Source organism: Lagopus muta, chromosome 7, assembly GCF_023343835.1.
Source record: "Lagopus muta isolate bLagMut1 chromosome 7, bLagMut1 primary, whole genome shotgun sequence".
In the NCBI taxonomy this organism is placed as follows: Eukaryota; Metazoa; Chordata; class Aves; order Galliformes; family Phasianidae; genus Lagopus; species Lagopus muta.
The window spans coordinates 6,650,367-6,665,230 of record NC_064439.1 but is presented as its reverse complement, the minus strand read 5'-3'; the positions used below and the strand labels follow the sequence as shown (position 1 = coordinate 6,665,230).

Below are 14,864 nucleotides of genomic sequence, written 5' to 3'. Positions count from 1 at the left end.
GTTGGAATAGAAACTTGCACCCATCACTTCCAACCTCAATTATTCTCTGATCTTGTGATCCTGTTTTGGATCTTAGAAATGCATTTTAGATCTGCTGAGTAAGGAGTTGATTCATTACTGAACGTGAAGATTGTCTCCTTCTGTGAATATAATTATCAACCAGTTTCAAGTAGGAAATCCTGGGTTTAAATTTACATCTGTGTGTGTTTGGGAGCCTGTATCCAAGGACTGGCTCTACTGAAAGCTGGGAAACTCCATCTCCATCTTACACGGAGTCGCAGTTTGACTGTGACGTCAATACCACATCTGGGAGTTTTAGCACTGCAGAGAGAAGTTGAGGTGGAAACCCCTTCAATGCAATAGCCCAGTGTTTCCATTTCATGGTGAATTAGGTGGGTAGAACAACTTTATTTTGGGGGAGAACTCTCTGGGTTGTTTTGGAAGGGGCTGCTTCTTTCAGATCTTAAGATAATTATGAATCCTTGGAGGTTTTAAAAACGAGACCAGAACCCTTCACTACCTGGTCTGAGTTCAGTGTTGACCCTGCTTCAAGCAAGAGGTAGAACTAGAGATCCCAAAGTCCCTTCCACTCTGAATTGTTCTGTGATTTTGAACAATGCACAATTCTCCTCAAATAAGTCCTTAGTAGGTCCTTACCAAACACAGGTGATCGGTTATGCGGTGGTAGTACATGAGGTGATCATTCAAGTGCAGGTTGTTTTTAACTGCTTTGCTCACAAGGGATGCACAGCTGGATGTTCTACCTGGAATCAGTGTATTTGAAACTTTAGTGCCTATTGCATTCAGGTCTGCAGGTCACTGGCAGAAGGGGTTCAGCAATTCAAACACAAGTGCTTGGGATGAACGGAGAAATTACGGTACAGCATTCCTTGGCCTCTGCAGAAATCAAACTGTGAGAAGAATGGCCTTTCAGGGATTATGAATCTTTGTTGCTGCCTGCATTAAAGTAAAATCCTGTTCCATTAGATGCTAAGCCCTTTGTAGACATACAGTGAAAATATTTTACTCTGGGGAGTTTGTATTATTTATGGTAAAAGCTGAGGAAGAGCTTCAACAACAACAACAAACAACAGAGACATTTTGTACTAAAAGTCGAAACGTCAGCAATGGAAGGGACAGTTGAGCATCCTGTTCACTTGATCGTCTGATCATTCAGGATTTAGGAATTCTGTTGCAGTGAATATCTGGGAAGATGTTATAATCTCTGATAAATATTGTGATTCAAGGAGTAAGACTGCCGTTGTCCTCAACATATAAATATTACATGTTTATAACATGTAATATTAAAAACATTTAAGGAAAAATTTCTGGCTCTATTAATTCATCTGTACCTCAGTTTAATAATGCACCTTTTTCAACCTTATCTCTAGCTATTTGTGGTTTTTAATAAGAGGACTTGGCTGGCAGCTCCTGTTTCTTTGCAACTTCTTCATTCCTGTAAGTTTTTATTTAACTTCTTTATTTTTAACATTGACTTTCAGTTTTTCCCCTCTTAAAAGAAAAACCTCTGTCTTTACCAATCAGCCAGGTCTGAACGAACATGCACACACTTCATGCTAGCTTTGGAGCACATCTTTTTGGGGCTGTGAGTTTTCTTTGGTGAGGGTTAACTTCACAATACTTGGAGGTGACTGTTCCAGCCTGGGAATTGTTTCAAGTGGCACATTAAGAGGTTTATGGAGAGGTTTGTCTAAAGCACTTAGGAATGCAGGCTTTGCAATAGAAGGTGAAATAATTTGTCATTGAAGTCTGGTAACCTGCCTCCAGCAGCTGTCAGTCTCTCATACCATGGTGAAAATCTGTTCTCTTTTCTCAGCCTCCCTTGTGCAACTGGGCTGGTTCCTCATGCAGTGCATCGTAGTACGACTGTGGGAAAACAGGCTGTGTTCTACAAGAATAATTAAGCTCCTTATGCTGCAAATATGACCCACATTTTTAAAATATAGAATTCGGTACAAAAACTTTTGGACTGTAAGTAATCTGGTTTTTGTTCTGCAAATACATAGGACAGAAAGCTTTGTTCTCCAATTTCTCAGAAGTATTGTGTTTTCCTACAGAAGCAAATACAATCCGAAGCAAAAGAATGACTTAGGCTTGGTGATGCCCCAAAAACTACTTTAAGAAAACAGATGGTAAATGGGAAGTCCAGAACAAGAAATCAGTGGGCCAAAGCTTGTTAAAGTGGAATTAAAGCCCCATTTCTAAATATGAGCAATGAGAAGAGGAGCATGCTGCTCAGTACTGCTTTCTGATTTCCATCATTGGTGATGAGAGGCAAAAGCTCCATCTGGTATTTGGGGAATGCCTGATACTTGGGAATACTGGGGGCTAACGAAAGTTTGTTCTGCTATTTTGGCTGCTGAGTTGCTGTCTCTCTATCACAACACTGGGCCTTTCTTGTCACCATCCCAAGGAGTGGCTTCAGAGGTCTGGGATGGAAAGACCAACATATGTGAGAGCACCATCTCTTTGTCTCGCTCTTGATCTCCACCTGAGCAGGAAGATTTCACTTTCTCCTTTTGATTTATTTTTCCCCATCCCTCTTTTGTTCTGTGTCTTCAGAGAGCATGTGCTGTGCTTAGCCACGTGGCTTTTCTTTTACCTTAAGACTCAGCACCTGAAGGAAAACCTTAAACAGGCAAATTTTGCTCTAAATTGAATGTTTTACAGCGTGGCTGGTTAGGCATGGTACCATGCCTGCACTTCTCCAGGTAAAAACTACAGGAATAAAGCTGTTGAAGTTTCCATAGCTTTGTTGCCTGTTGTTTCAACAGTTGCCTGTGTTGAAATGAAAGCATGACAGCTTGGGATGCTTTACATTCTCTTTCCTCATTTCTGCACCTGTAATAAAACTTATTTAAAATAGCTTATGTTGCTTTGACACTAATCAGACCCATGTTTCTCTATGTTGGAAGTTCAAAATTTGCTTAATTATTAAGTGCTATACTGTGACAGAGCTCACGTTTGCACTCTCAGCACCTATTTATTATAGGAATATTATCTGAGCAAGCCCATGATTGTGGAGCAGGGCTTTCATTTTTGCTTCTGCTCTGTGTTACCCACCCACCTGTGTCATACACACCTCTGTCCCATCAAGGAAAGTCCAGAAGCAGCAAAGCAACCAAGCTCAGTAGTGTGACAGTGCAATAGCAAGCAGTTCACTTCTTCCAGTTTTCACCTTCTCATGGGTTATGGAGTGGTTGCAAAGGGTGTGTTGATGGAAAAGCATTGAAGAATTAGGACAATTTCTGCTATTGAATCTGTAGTTGACTTTGTGGGAATGCTTTGTACTGCATTCTCACCACAAGTGAAATGGAACGTGCTTAAGTACTTTGCAAGAATGCTGAGATGAAGCTAGAGTGTTTGGTGAACAGCTTTGGTAGCATTTTAGCCTGGTTTGGGAATTTTACAATGCAAATACAGAATTTAAAAAAAGGAAAAAAAGACCTGATCAGAAAATCTACTCGATGTGCCTGTTAGTTAAACTGTGCTTTTTTTGGAATGCTCTTCCACAAAAGCGATCCCTTGTTCTTGATGAAAGGGAGTCGTGCAGATTCTGCCAAAATAGAGGTGTTTTGGGGACCAAAGAGCAGAGGGGGCTGTGTGGATGATGAGCTGGGAGACAGATGTGTTAACACTGAAGGAGCCATACCATTCACCATGGGAGTGGAGGACTGGCTACATCCCACTCCACTGTGTGCCCATCTTGGTTAAAGCTCTGGATGCACAGGGAAGAATTCCTCTTATGGATCATCAGATGGCTGAGAATTATATTGTGAGAGAAAGCAGTTGGAGGGAATGGATTCAGCCTTTATGAATTCAAAGGCAAGTAGTTTCTTAAACTTTGTCACCATTAGACACAATGTTATCCAACCAACCTTTCCTACAAGTAAAGTTGATTTATTTTTATTCTTGGATCAGTGGCCATGGAGACCTGTTCTCATTCTTAGGACAGCCACAAACGTGTCCTTTCTTGTCTTCTCTTTCCTAGTCAACACCAGATCACAGTTGATAAATTTCTTTTTGTTCTCTGGACTGTTGGGTTTTGGGGCACTGTATTTTGAAAAACCTCTGGACAGGAGTCTTGCAGGAGTCTTACAAAGGCAGTAAATAAAGACACTCCCTCCAACCAGGCCAACAGTAGTGCTATGCAAAAGCCTTCCAGCCTTAGTGGTAGGCCATCTCTAATTACTGTCTCTTATTTTATGGGCATTTTTTTTTTATCACAGTGATTTCATCTGTGCCTTGTTTCCCCAGTTTGATTATGAGAACATCCTGTGGGATAAAGTAAGAAGCTTTACAGAATTTAAGATGTATCTGTTGTTTCTTCTTTACTCAAAGGCTGTTTACTACTTCGGGTTAAATTAGGTTAGTGTGTGATTTATTCTTGACATACCCATGTAAGATACTTATTTCATTCTTACTTAAGTAGCTGCAGTAACCCCTGGATCCCCCAAAAGAACCTTAAATTATAGAATAGGGCTGTGCTTCCTGCTCTGTAATTCCCTCATCCTAATGATGTAAAGTACCAGTTGGAGAAAGAAATTACAATTTGTTATATACATACATACACGTATAAAAATATGTATTTTGGGGTGCATTTGAGTATAGATTGGGGAAAAAACAGAGATTCCCTCTGCAGATCCTGTTGTTCGTACTGGTGATAGTATGGTGATTGCTTGGGAAGAGTGCAAAGTGCTTTTTGTGCTGGCAGATTTGAGAGCGAATTTGCTGTTGCCTATAGGCATGTTTAAGAAGCATCTTTACACCAATTCTCTCCTCTCTCTGTGCTTTAATATGACTGAGCTTTGTGTTATTGTAAACTTAAGACTGTTTTATTGTGTTTATATGCCTTTACACCTTTCTAATTTGTACCTCCTGTGGCTCCTGGGGGTTGAAACTAGAAGATCTTGAAGGTCTTTCCAGCCCAGACCATTCTTGCAGCTGTGTTTTCTTCACTAGATTTGTTTATTTTTCTTCTAGTGCAGTATGCATGTGTCATTGATAAACTTCCGCTGCCTCCAGGTACACAGAGTAAGAGAGAGAGCAGTGGTGTGACCAGCAGAGAGGTGGGTTTTGCAGACCCAAAGTGTCACAGTAAGTCCTGCCTTGGGCTGATCCTAGGTGTGTTTGGGAATAAGACAAGCAGAAGGAAGGTGCCATTTGCCAAAATCTGGTGCATTTTGCCACGTTGAAAAAGAAAATAAAGATGTGCTCACAGAGTACACCTTCATCCCTCTGGGAAGTTCTTTGCTGAATTATGAGCTTTGCATATTGTTTTGATTAAAGTCCTTCATTCTGTAACAACACCCAGTGCTCACATTCCCAATAATCCAGGTGTTACCATTTCTAAAGCCACCCATCCTCCTGACAGAGGCAGCTCTGTCAGCAGCGCTGAATACAGAAGATTTGTATTTGTCTGAGAACAATCACTGCAAACAAGAAAGCAAGTAGGAACAAACGTCTTTGGACGGCATCGGTGTGGGCAGGGAGGAAGTTGTTGAAGTGGAACGATTCAGTAATCCTGATGTTGACTGGTTTAAGGCTCTAATCGCTTTCCATTGCACATGAGTCTCATATCTGTTGTTAATTTTAATGAGCCTTCTGTGCCAAGCCTGCAAGAAGAAAGGGTCCTAATTTGTCCCACTGCCGAACTGTTCCATTGGAAAGTATCCTTGTGTCTTTCTGTTGACATGTTGGCTGACAGCTCTGACACAGGAACAGACCTTGCAAGAAGGAATTCGCCACAGATCCGATAGCTGCGGTGAGAAAAGGAAGCACAGAATCACTGAATATCCCGAGCTGGAAGGGACCCACAAGGAACAGTGAGTCCAACTCCTGGCTCCACCAGGACCACCCAAAATCAAACCGTGTTTCTGAGAGACATAAGCAGGCTGGTGCACAACTAGAGATCAAAACCCATTGGTTCCTGTTTGCTCCCTCAGTGGATCTGAGTAAATCCCTGACAAGCTCCACTTTCTTTTCTTGATTTCTACAAAGGAGGAAAACCTGTCCTTATCTCCTTAATAGAATTATTGTAAAGATGAGCTGGATCATGCTTGTAAAACTCTTTAGGCATGAGAATTTTTACTTGCATGTTATTATTACTGTGAGCTGCCCTCCTTGTTAACCTGGTGAGCCTTTCTTGACATTAAGCATTAGCCTACAACCATCTTACATAAAAATGAATAGCAGGTGAACAGATTCACCAAATATCTGCGATGACCTAATGAATATATTTATGGTAACAACCTTATAAACACAGAATAATTGACGAACAACCCACAAACCAGTTGCAGCCTGGAAAATCCTAATTTATGACTACTTTCTGCCTTCATCTTCATAGCATTTTTAATTTGTTGCACTTCTTTTTTCATGCAAATTTGCACTGCGGGTTGCGAAAGCCATTTGCGCCTGTTGGCAGCGGAGGAATAGGAGCCAACCTGTCACTTCAGCAAGGAGAGAATGCCTTGCCCCTTGCAGAGCCATCCACTCTTGTGTTTCCCTGGCAGCTGGCAGTTCAGCCAGACCACTTTGCTGCACGGCTTTTCTGGTGAAAATTCCTTACTTAGTTTCAAACTTCTGAATAGCATTTTGGCTTTGGAATTTCTTTCTGCTCCCAGCACCTGGGAGCTGCCCGCTGGGCTGCCTTGCCTCCCAGATTTAGACATTTTGTCTTGAAGGTGGCATTACTTTGGAACTGCTCAAAGGGATTGCAACTATGTGGGACAGGCAACAAGAGCTGAATTCTCTATTACGGTGTTGAGGTACTTGAATAAAGTAGGATAGTTTTTTTTCCTGGAGTCGCTCTTGGTTGCTATAATTATCTAAATATTTCTTTATGTAATAAGATGCTGCTCGTAGTCAAAAGTACTCATGGATCCCAGCAGGGAAACATGGCCTGTGGAGATTGCTGTTGCTGCTACAGAGTGCAGGTTCTTGACTATTATTAGTGTTAGTATCTGATATTTGTTAACAAACACTACTTGAGAGCCATCAGGCTCTAGGAGGCCTGTGGATCATTTTGGGTCATTAGCAAAGCTTAAGAGCTTTGTTGTTTGGGATAACAAAAATCTGTGTACTCTAAACTAACCCAGTGCTTCTTCAGCTGAAATTACAGTTACCATGAGCAGAGCTGGTGATAGTTCTACAGCAAATATATATGTTTTTTTTTCACTAACTGAGATCTCTTCAGTGAAAAACACTGAATTATATGTGGACTATCAATCGTGGTTTCCTTTTCCTGCTCTCTTGCTACATTCCCACTTCCCACTTTGCTAAGCAGTTGCCTCCTTTGGCCCTTACTCTTCGACTCCTGTGACATCTCTGTGCCTCTTTTTCACTCCTGTGCTTTCCAGAGAGACTTCACCTCCCTTGTCTTTGTTTGGCATCGGTGAGTGAAGCACAAAGATCTTTTTACCTCAGTTTGTGTGTTGGAGACTCCCCTGATCACAAGAGATGCCAAGAACAATTTTGGGGTCAGCCCTGGCTGTGCACTGTATCTCTGCGGCAGCATATGCAGAATAACCCAAAACTTAGAATATTTTTCTCTTGCAGTTGTGTGAATACAAATGAACTACGGTTTTTTCTTACTGATGGTGTTTAGCTACTTTTATCTGAAATGCATGATTTGTTTTAGCTTTGGGTAGATCACCAACACTAAACATCTCAAGTATTTTCCGCCATTAATGCCAAAGATGGCAAAAAAAACCCAACAAACCAAAAAAGTTGGGTACAACATTTCACCTGCCCCTGCTGCTTTGCTGAAGGGCTTCTTCAGTGTAGATGGATGTGTGAGGTCACCTGAGAGTTGAGGAGTCACTTATGGTTACCCAGAGGGACTGGGGATCTTGATCACTGGTGGCTCTATGAAGGACCAGGTAGCCCATCCCTGCTGAAGAGGATATGCTGTCAGTTTTCAGGGATAGGACTGAAGCTTTTGTTGCCTTTCATAATTTAGTCTCATAGGATTTTTTTTCCCCAAAGTAAACTGGTGAGCAATAAATCATCTGCTTTTTTTTTTCTTTTTTAGGTTGACAGCTGATTTCCTTCCTCTTCCTCTTTGAAGATCTCAGCTCTTCTTTTGTAGTTGTTAGTTAAACTGTTGGCCCAGGGTCTGGTAGAGTTCTCAAACCTTTGCAGCTCGGTGGATGCACAAAATATTATAAGATCTCAGGAACTGCAAACTCTTGCCAGAAAGTAAACAGCTAGGACAGAAGTACAAAGGGCAGCATTTGCTTTATTCTTTTGCGCACAGATAGCTGATTGCCAAATATCCACATCGGGCTTGGGGCATGAAGTGCTTGATCTTATGTTTGAGATTTCAAACAGGAAGTACTCATAGCCAACACGGTGTGAAACGCATATGTGTGTTTTGTTGTTGTTCTGTGTTTCTGGTTGTTCTCCTCCATAACCTTTTTATAGTACTTCCAGGTTCCTCTTTGCTCTTCACAAGTTACATGCAGTTTGCACTGTGTTTGAGTTCCCCAAGCACGTAAGGGCAGGAGGCAGTGAAGTAGACCAGGCTGGGCTTTCTCTCAGTGGGAGAGCTTGCCTTGCTATTGACTTTCAAAAATAATTTTTTTGATCATGTTTGTCTTTGGTGGTTGGGAAAATCAGCACTGGGGTTGCTTTAATTGGCAGAGGTATTCAACAGCAAAGAACATGCTGTTTATTATGTATGCAGAGTGCTGTTTTAATGGCTATTATGAATCAAAGAGGATTTGTATTTATTTCATTAGGTGTTTTTGACTATTCCAGACCAAATTAACGTATAAAGATTTTATATAAGCTTACTCACCCATGGAGTGTTGAAAGAATATTGGTAAGGTTACAAAGTGTGGGCCAAAGTTAGGAAACGTTTGGATATAAGTAGTCTATCCAGCTTACATTCCTTTCTACAGATGCATTAAGATACAGCTCTGATATGCAAGCCTGTAATATAACATTTGAGTTGTGCTGAGGTAACCTACCAGGCCTTCAGCCTCCTTGCACCCATACAGACACTGGGCAGTGCTACCAGCTTCAGTCCTTTCTTTGCATAAATTATATCAATCACAGAGAAAGACAACAAAATTCCTGCCAAGGGATGCGAAGCATATTGGTGAAGCATTCTCCTGTGGAGCACAGATCATGGGAAGATGCTGCGGCAGATCTGTCAGCCCTGTGTCTTTTCTTCTGTTCTCGGGTGGCAATAGGGATGTCTGCTCGGGCAGCTCACATGCAGACACTTATGCTGAGACACCTAAGCTCGAGTTGGGTTGACTCCTGCTGATGATGTCAGATTATCCAATCTCATACCTTTATTTCTGCAAGAGGATTCCATTCTGCTTTTTTTTTTGGAGGTAGTCAATAGTGAGTGTTAATCTGCCCATTCACTGCAAAGTTGCCTCATTCCCATCCTGTGAGAGGACAGGGTCCCTCTCTGCACTGACTCTACCTCATGGCTGCTTCTTAATCCCAGTTTCTATTTTAGGGGTGTCTGAGCTCAGTTTCAATCCCCTTGCCCAGGCCAAGATTCTTTTCTCTACCTCTGCCTCCCCTTGCTCCAGTGGTGATATTTCCAGATGTGTGGCTGCTTGTTAGCTAGTTTTGTCAAACTCTTCCATCCTCCTTCTCCTTTTTTACCTCTTGATGATGCCAATTGTTCAGCTCCCAATGCCAGTACCAGTGCTGCCAGTGCCTGCCCAGTGTTTGTGTCAGCATCCCCATGTAAAGCAGCTGCATTTTGGTGTTTTTTTTGTAAGAACAGAAATGTTTGTGTGGTGTAGAATTTGCCCTGCTGAATTGAGGCTCTTCGATTAAAACCAAGAACAAGCTAGAAATTTCCTACTTGAAGTCACCATCAAATTGTTTTTGCTACAAAAAAAAAAAAAAAAAAAAAAAAAAAAGGACATTTTCCTGCAGTGTTTTTGAGAAATGGCTGAAATATTTTGGCTGAAGTTTCCCCAGTCAGTTCCTGTTTGGGGCAGATGCAGCTTTGAAAAACTTCTGCTCTTTCTCATTACTATTTGGCAAGGCTTAAAGGCAACTTAAAACAGGTTGTTAAAATAGAAATTGCCAAATAGTTGATTCAGATGCAATTCCAGTTTTGAATATGTGTCTGTAGCTGAAGCCATATATCAAGTTTATGACCTTCAAACTAGTTTTGTAAGGTATGAGAGCTGCTGACTTGCACTGCAGCATTCTGGGCAGCTGACACAGGAACTGCTCTTTATGACTTTTATAAACCAAAGAACTTCAGTAGTGGGGAAGGCTCGCTGTGGACTGCTCTGTATTGTCCTGCTACCTCATTTCCTCTATGAAAAAAGAAACAAATTTGGCTTGAAAGCATCATTTAAGCAGCTGAATATTTGTGGTTACATCTGGAGGAACGAGCTGAGCTTGGTGGTTGCTTGCAACAACAAATTAAGTTTCTTAAAATTGTGTGCAATGACACTTGTTGCCAGTGAGCATATTGTTTATGTGTGCATTGAGAGAGAGAAACATTGAGATATAGCCCCACAGTGCTGCGCTTGTGTTTTTGGATAGAAATGTCTCCAGTTCTTTCCTTCTTTGAGGTGTTCACCTGCCAGCATTGGTGCCAGCAGCCTTCAAAGGCTTCACACTACAAGGATCAGGAGAACACCTATGACACCCTGTACACCGAGCCACAAGCATGCAATGGTCCGCATCATATTTCACAGCCTCTAATGACAAAGCCTAGACCTGTCACAAAAACCAAAAGCTGCAACCATGATCTGCCACAGGAAAGGGGCCGGAGTCATCAAGTATGCTACCAGTTTTTTATTTTGAACTACACTTTCCTGGCAGGAAGAATTAGTTAGATAAATTTCCCAGGTGGCCCTGGAAAAGGGACCACACATCAAAAGATGAAAAGCAGACAACCAAACAAAGCACTTTCACACTGGAGCTGGAGGGAAGGCAGCAGAGGAAATTCTTCCTGTCCCAAAGCTCTCCGTTTGTTTTGACCAAATTTCTCCATTTGCTGTAACCTTGAGCATGTGAATCACCTCTTCTTCTCCCAGCGATCCTCTATACAGCCCATGCAAGAGCATTACTTTTATCCTTTCAGTACAAGAGCTTCAAACTCTAGCACTAACCAAGATAAACCTATTTATTTTTGCAAAACTAAAGCGAGTAATATGTTCAAGAGGAAGGTTAGCCATGTAATAACAGATGATGCTGGTGTCCTGTTTTCTCCTGATGGCTCTGTGTGAGCCAGCTTTGTCTTGGAAGACCACAGCTAGCGTTATCAAAGGCAGGTGGGTAAAGGCTATTGCCTTGGGTGTTAAGCTCCATGTTAACTTTAAATGTAGTCAGTGGTCACTTTCATCCTTGACTTTGAAATCTGTCACTTGAAATAGCATACTGCAGGCAGTTCTATGGCCTCTGTTTTAATCTCCTGGTTTCTTTTTGCATCCCTTCCTTCCGCTCTAGGGAAAATAGAGCAAAATAGCTCAGTATCTACCACGGATTGAGGTGCTGTCACCACACTACACAAAAATCTGACTCCCAAAAGCATTGAAACGTTATGCTGCAAAGTTTAAGATGTTCCCATATCCCTTTCCTTGAAATTGTGCCTGCCAATAAAACTTCAGTGGAAGTCTGTTCTGAGGCCCTGATGAGAAGCAATTGGGCTCCGACACCGAAGAGAACATTCTGCAGAGAAAAATTCTGCACGAAAGCCATGGCTGGGGTGGAAGGCAGCTTATTACACGAGCCAACATGCTGGCAGCACCGCAGCTGGAGGTCCCCACGGACCCCGCAGTCTGTTAAATGTTGGTATTTCAGGTGTGTGGGACTGGAAGGCCAAGGGACTGGGGAATTTGCTTTTCACATTTCTTTGCAATCAAGACGAGAATCAGTGGTCCTGGAGAAACAAATACCTCAAGCCCTGTGCGGTTGAGAATGTTTATTTTGTTTCAGGACTTTATAACTGGTGTATTATGCCACATTAGCAGTGTTTTTAACTCTGAGGGCTATGAGAGGGCAATCCAAGAGTATTTTGGAGCTGCAGTTACTCCTTCTTTTCCAAAACAGCTGCCACCTTGTGCATTCTCTAAAAGAGCGTTGCCAACAGTAAGTGCACATAGCAATTAATGTATTCTAAAATACAGTTCTCAGAGTATTTTAATGAACTGTAGGGGCGGATTGTCTTTGGCAGGAAGCACTGCAGAGGTATCCAGCAGAAAGGGCAAGGTTGAAAGGCTTGGAGAGGTTTGCACAGCCCTCAGCCGGTGGCTGTTTGTTGATCCAGCGGTGCTGTTTGTCACACTCAGCACTGATGTCCCACCAAATGCCACCCCAGGGTTCCTAATGCTGCCTGTTTAATGCTGTGCTATCATTGCATCCAAATCACACCAACTGGTGCATGCTGATACATGCTGTTCTGTAAGAAAGCACTGTGACTGAATAGCACATAGTCTAAAGAAGCAGAAAATGATGCATTCAATTACAGAATGCTCCCCAAGAAACAAGATTTAATTCTTCAACCTTCCAAACAGGTGATGCTGCTGTTTTAGGGCCTCATTCCTGCTCAGAAGCTCACCTGGCACTGGTAGCTGCAGGGTGCCTCGTGGGAGTTTGGGTTTAATTCTGGTTAAGCAAAATATCTCTCCAATTTTAAAGACAGAGTTGAACATTCTGGTCACCGCTGTATTTTTTCAGCATAATTATGTTTTTGGTTAGAAGTGATGACTGAAATGAAATTGGGGCATCCCTGCTGACTTCTGGTTTTCTCCAGGGCTGTTTCTTCAGCTGTGCTGCTTGGTTTTAGCAAAGTGGGGTGCAGCTGGGAATGAATCTCAGGTGTCCATGGCTAAGAAAGCCAATGAAAACTTTCTCGACGGGATTTTAATATCAGCAGACCTTGTAATTACAAAGACTGTCCTGGGAACATTAAAACAAGTGCCAGGAAGATGCCCATAAAGCAATCAGATTGGCTGATGGGATTTCATCTGTAGATAACGAGCAGTAGCTGTTGTGTAGAAAATTGAAAGCTTGAAAGACAGAAGGGCTGGTGAGGACTGGGCAGTGTGGTAATGGCCAGAGATCACTTGCTGCTTCAGGCAAGTGGGTAAAGTTGTTCATTATTTATTTACTGTTTATTGTTTGCTCTGCCAAATCTGGGACAAGCATGCTAAAAGGGAATTTCAAAGGGACGGCTCACAGCTAGGCTGTGAAACCAATTGGCTGGAAGTGCTGCTGCCACTCTGCTCCTGCAACCACTGGGAGAGGTTGTAGTGTCAGCCTTCTTTTTCTCACACAGCTCAGCCTTCCAGGAAGACACTGGTGGGACATTTGTTGTTAGGGATGCACCTTTCACTCCTTTAATGGGCACATATAACAGAGAGTATGGACTAGGAAAGATGGGAAGGCTTGAAAGCATTCATGAGCAGCACTAACTTTTATATATGTATCCATAGCTTTACGTGGGTATGTGTTACTAGGGAAGTATATATCTTCATACACATTATTACTCTTGTTACTCAGGCTCTGATTATGAGTAAGGTGAATTCAGTTATACCCTCTTATTTGCTGTGTGTGTAGGTTTCTCCCTCCATAAGGCTGTACCTTTTCCTTTATTTCATGAATCTCTCAAGTGAAAATCCCTTTTGATGGCCTTAGTGACTGTTTTGTGTGCAGTGCCCCATCGCTTCTTTAACAAAGCATAAAAAAGAATGCTAAAGAAATGCTGTAAGCATTTTCTTCTGCAACGATACTTTGTGGTTGTATTTGTGCTTATAAATTATTATTATTATTTTGTCGGCTGGCTATTTGTTGAGTTCTTTTAAACCAAATTACATTCACTTTTCTTTAGGCAAATTGTACTTCTAGGATGTGTTAAAAAGCTGTTGCCCGTGGTCAAAGACTGGGAGAACATGTTTCTCTTTCTGACAGGGGTAGATTGCTTTAAATTATTATTGACACAGTAAAAATAGGAAGTAAAGCTTGCACTCTGAGTACTTCATTTGTTAGTTTTTTTTAATTATAATTTTGATTTTTTTTTTTTTTTTTTTTTTTTTTTAAATAATTCCCTGCAGTGGAAATCAAACATTTCTTCTTAAAATAACTGCTCTCTCACCGGATGCTTCCTATATCCAAACTGTTCTTTGTAAACTTAAATAAACACTGGGCTCTTATCACAAATGGCATCTATTTCAGAGCTCCTTACCACAGGGTTCCGCTGTGCCAGTGGATGCTACAATGAAAAAGCAGGGCTTTGCCTCCAGGCTTTCTGCTGCCCTCTGGGGAGGGAACGTGGCTCTGTGTGAGGCCCCCACACCTGGCATTGCCCGGCCACTCATCAGCATCCGTAGAGCATTCTTCTCCAAGAGCTCATGGAGTCATGGAAGGTTGGAAAAGACCACCCAGGTCATCAAGTCCAACTGTCAACCCATCCCATCGTGCCCACTGACCACGTCTTCAGTGCCACATCTCTGGATCTAGAGCACCTCCAGGGACAGTGACCCCACTGCCTCCCTGGGCAGCCTGTGCCGCTGCATCGCTGCTCTTAGAACTGGGCAACTCGCAGGTATTGCACTGGCGATGAAGCAGCCTTGCTCTTAGGCAGGTAATTAATCCTCCTGTTGGCCAAAAATCCCTCTCTTTACAGTATAAGGTGTCTGACTGCTTTTTCTGATATGAACTGCTATGGTATTAGGGTTAAGACTATTCCTCAAGCATTCCTGCCAGTCTGCAAATGTTCATGTTGCTCGTACCCATGGTATTCAGCCTCCCACTAAACTGTGCCTCTGCAAATGAAAATGAGCTGATAAACTGGTTTACTTTACTTTCATTAAGATGACAAATATGTGTACCACATTCTTTGTGATGAGTTT

The 14,864-nt window shown here is 42.1% G+C and overlaps 1 protein-coding gene across 4 annotated transcripts in view; it reads left to right on the top strand.

Moving 5' to 3' along the window:
• PRKAG2 (protein kinase AMP-activated non-catalytic subunit gamma 2) overlaps nt 1–14,864 on the top strand; it is a 184,929-nt gene that overhangs the window by 28,444 nt on the left and 141,621 nt on the right. The window lies entirely within an intron of this gene.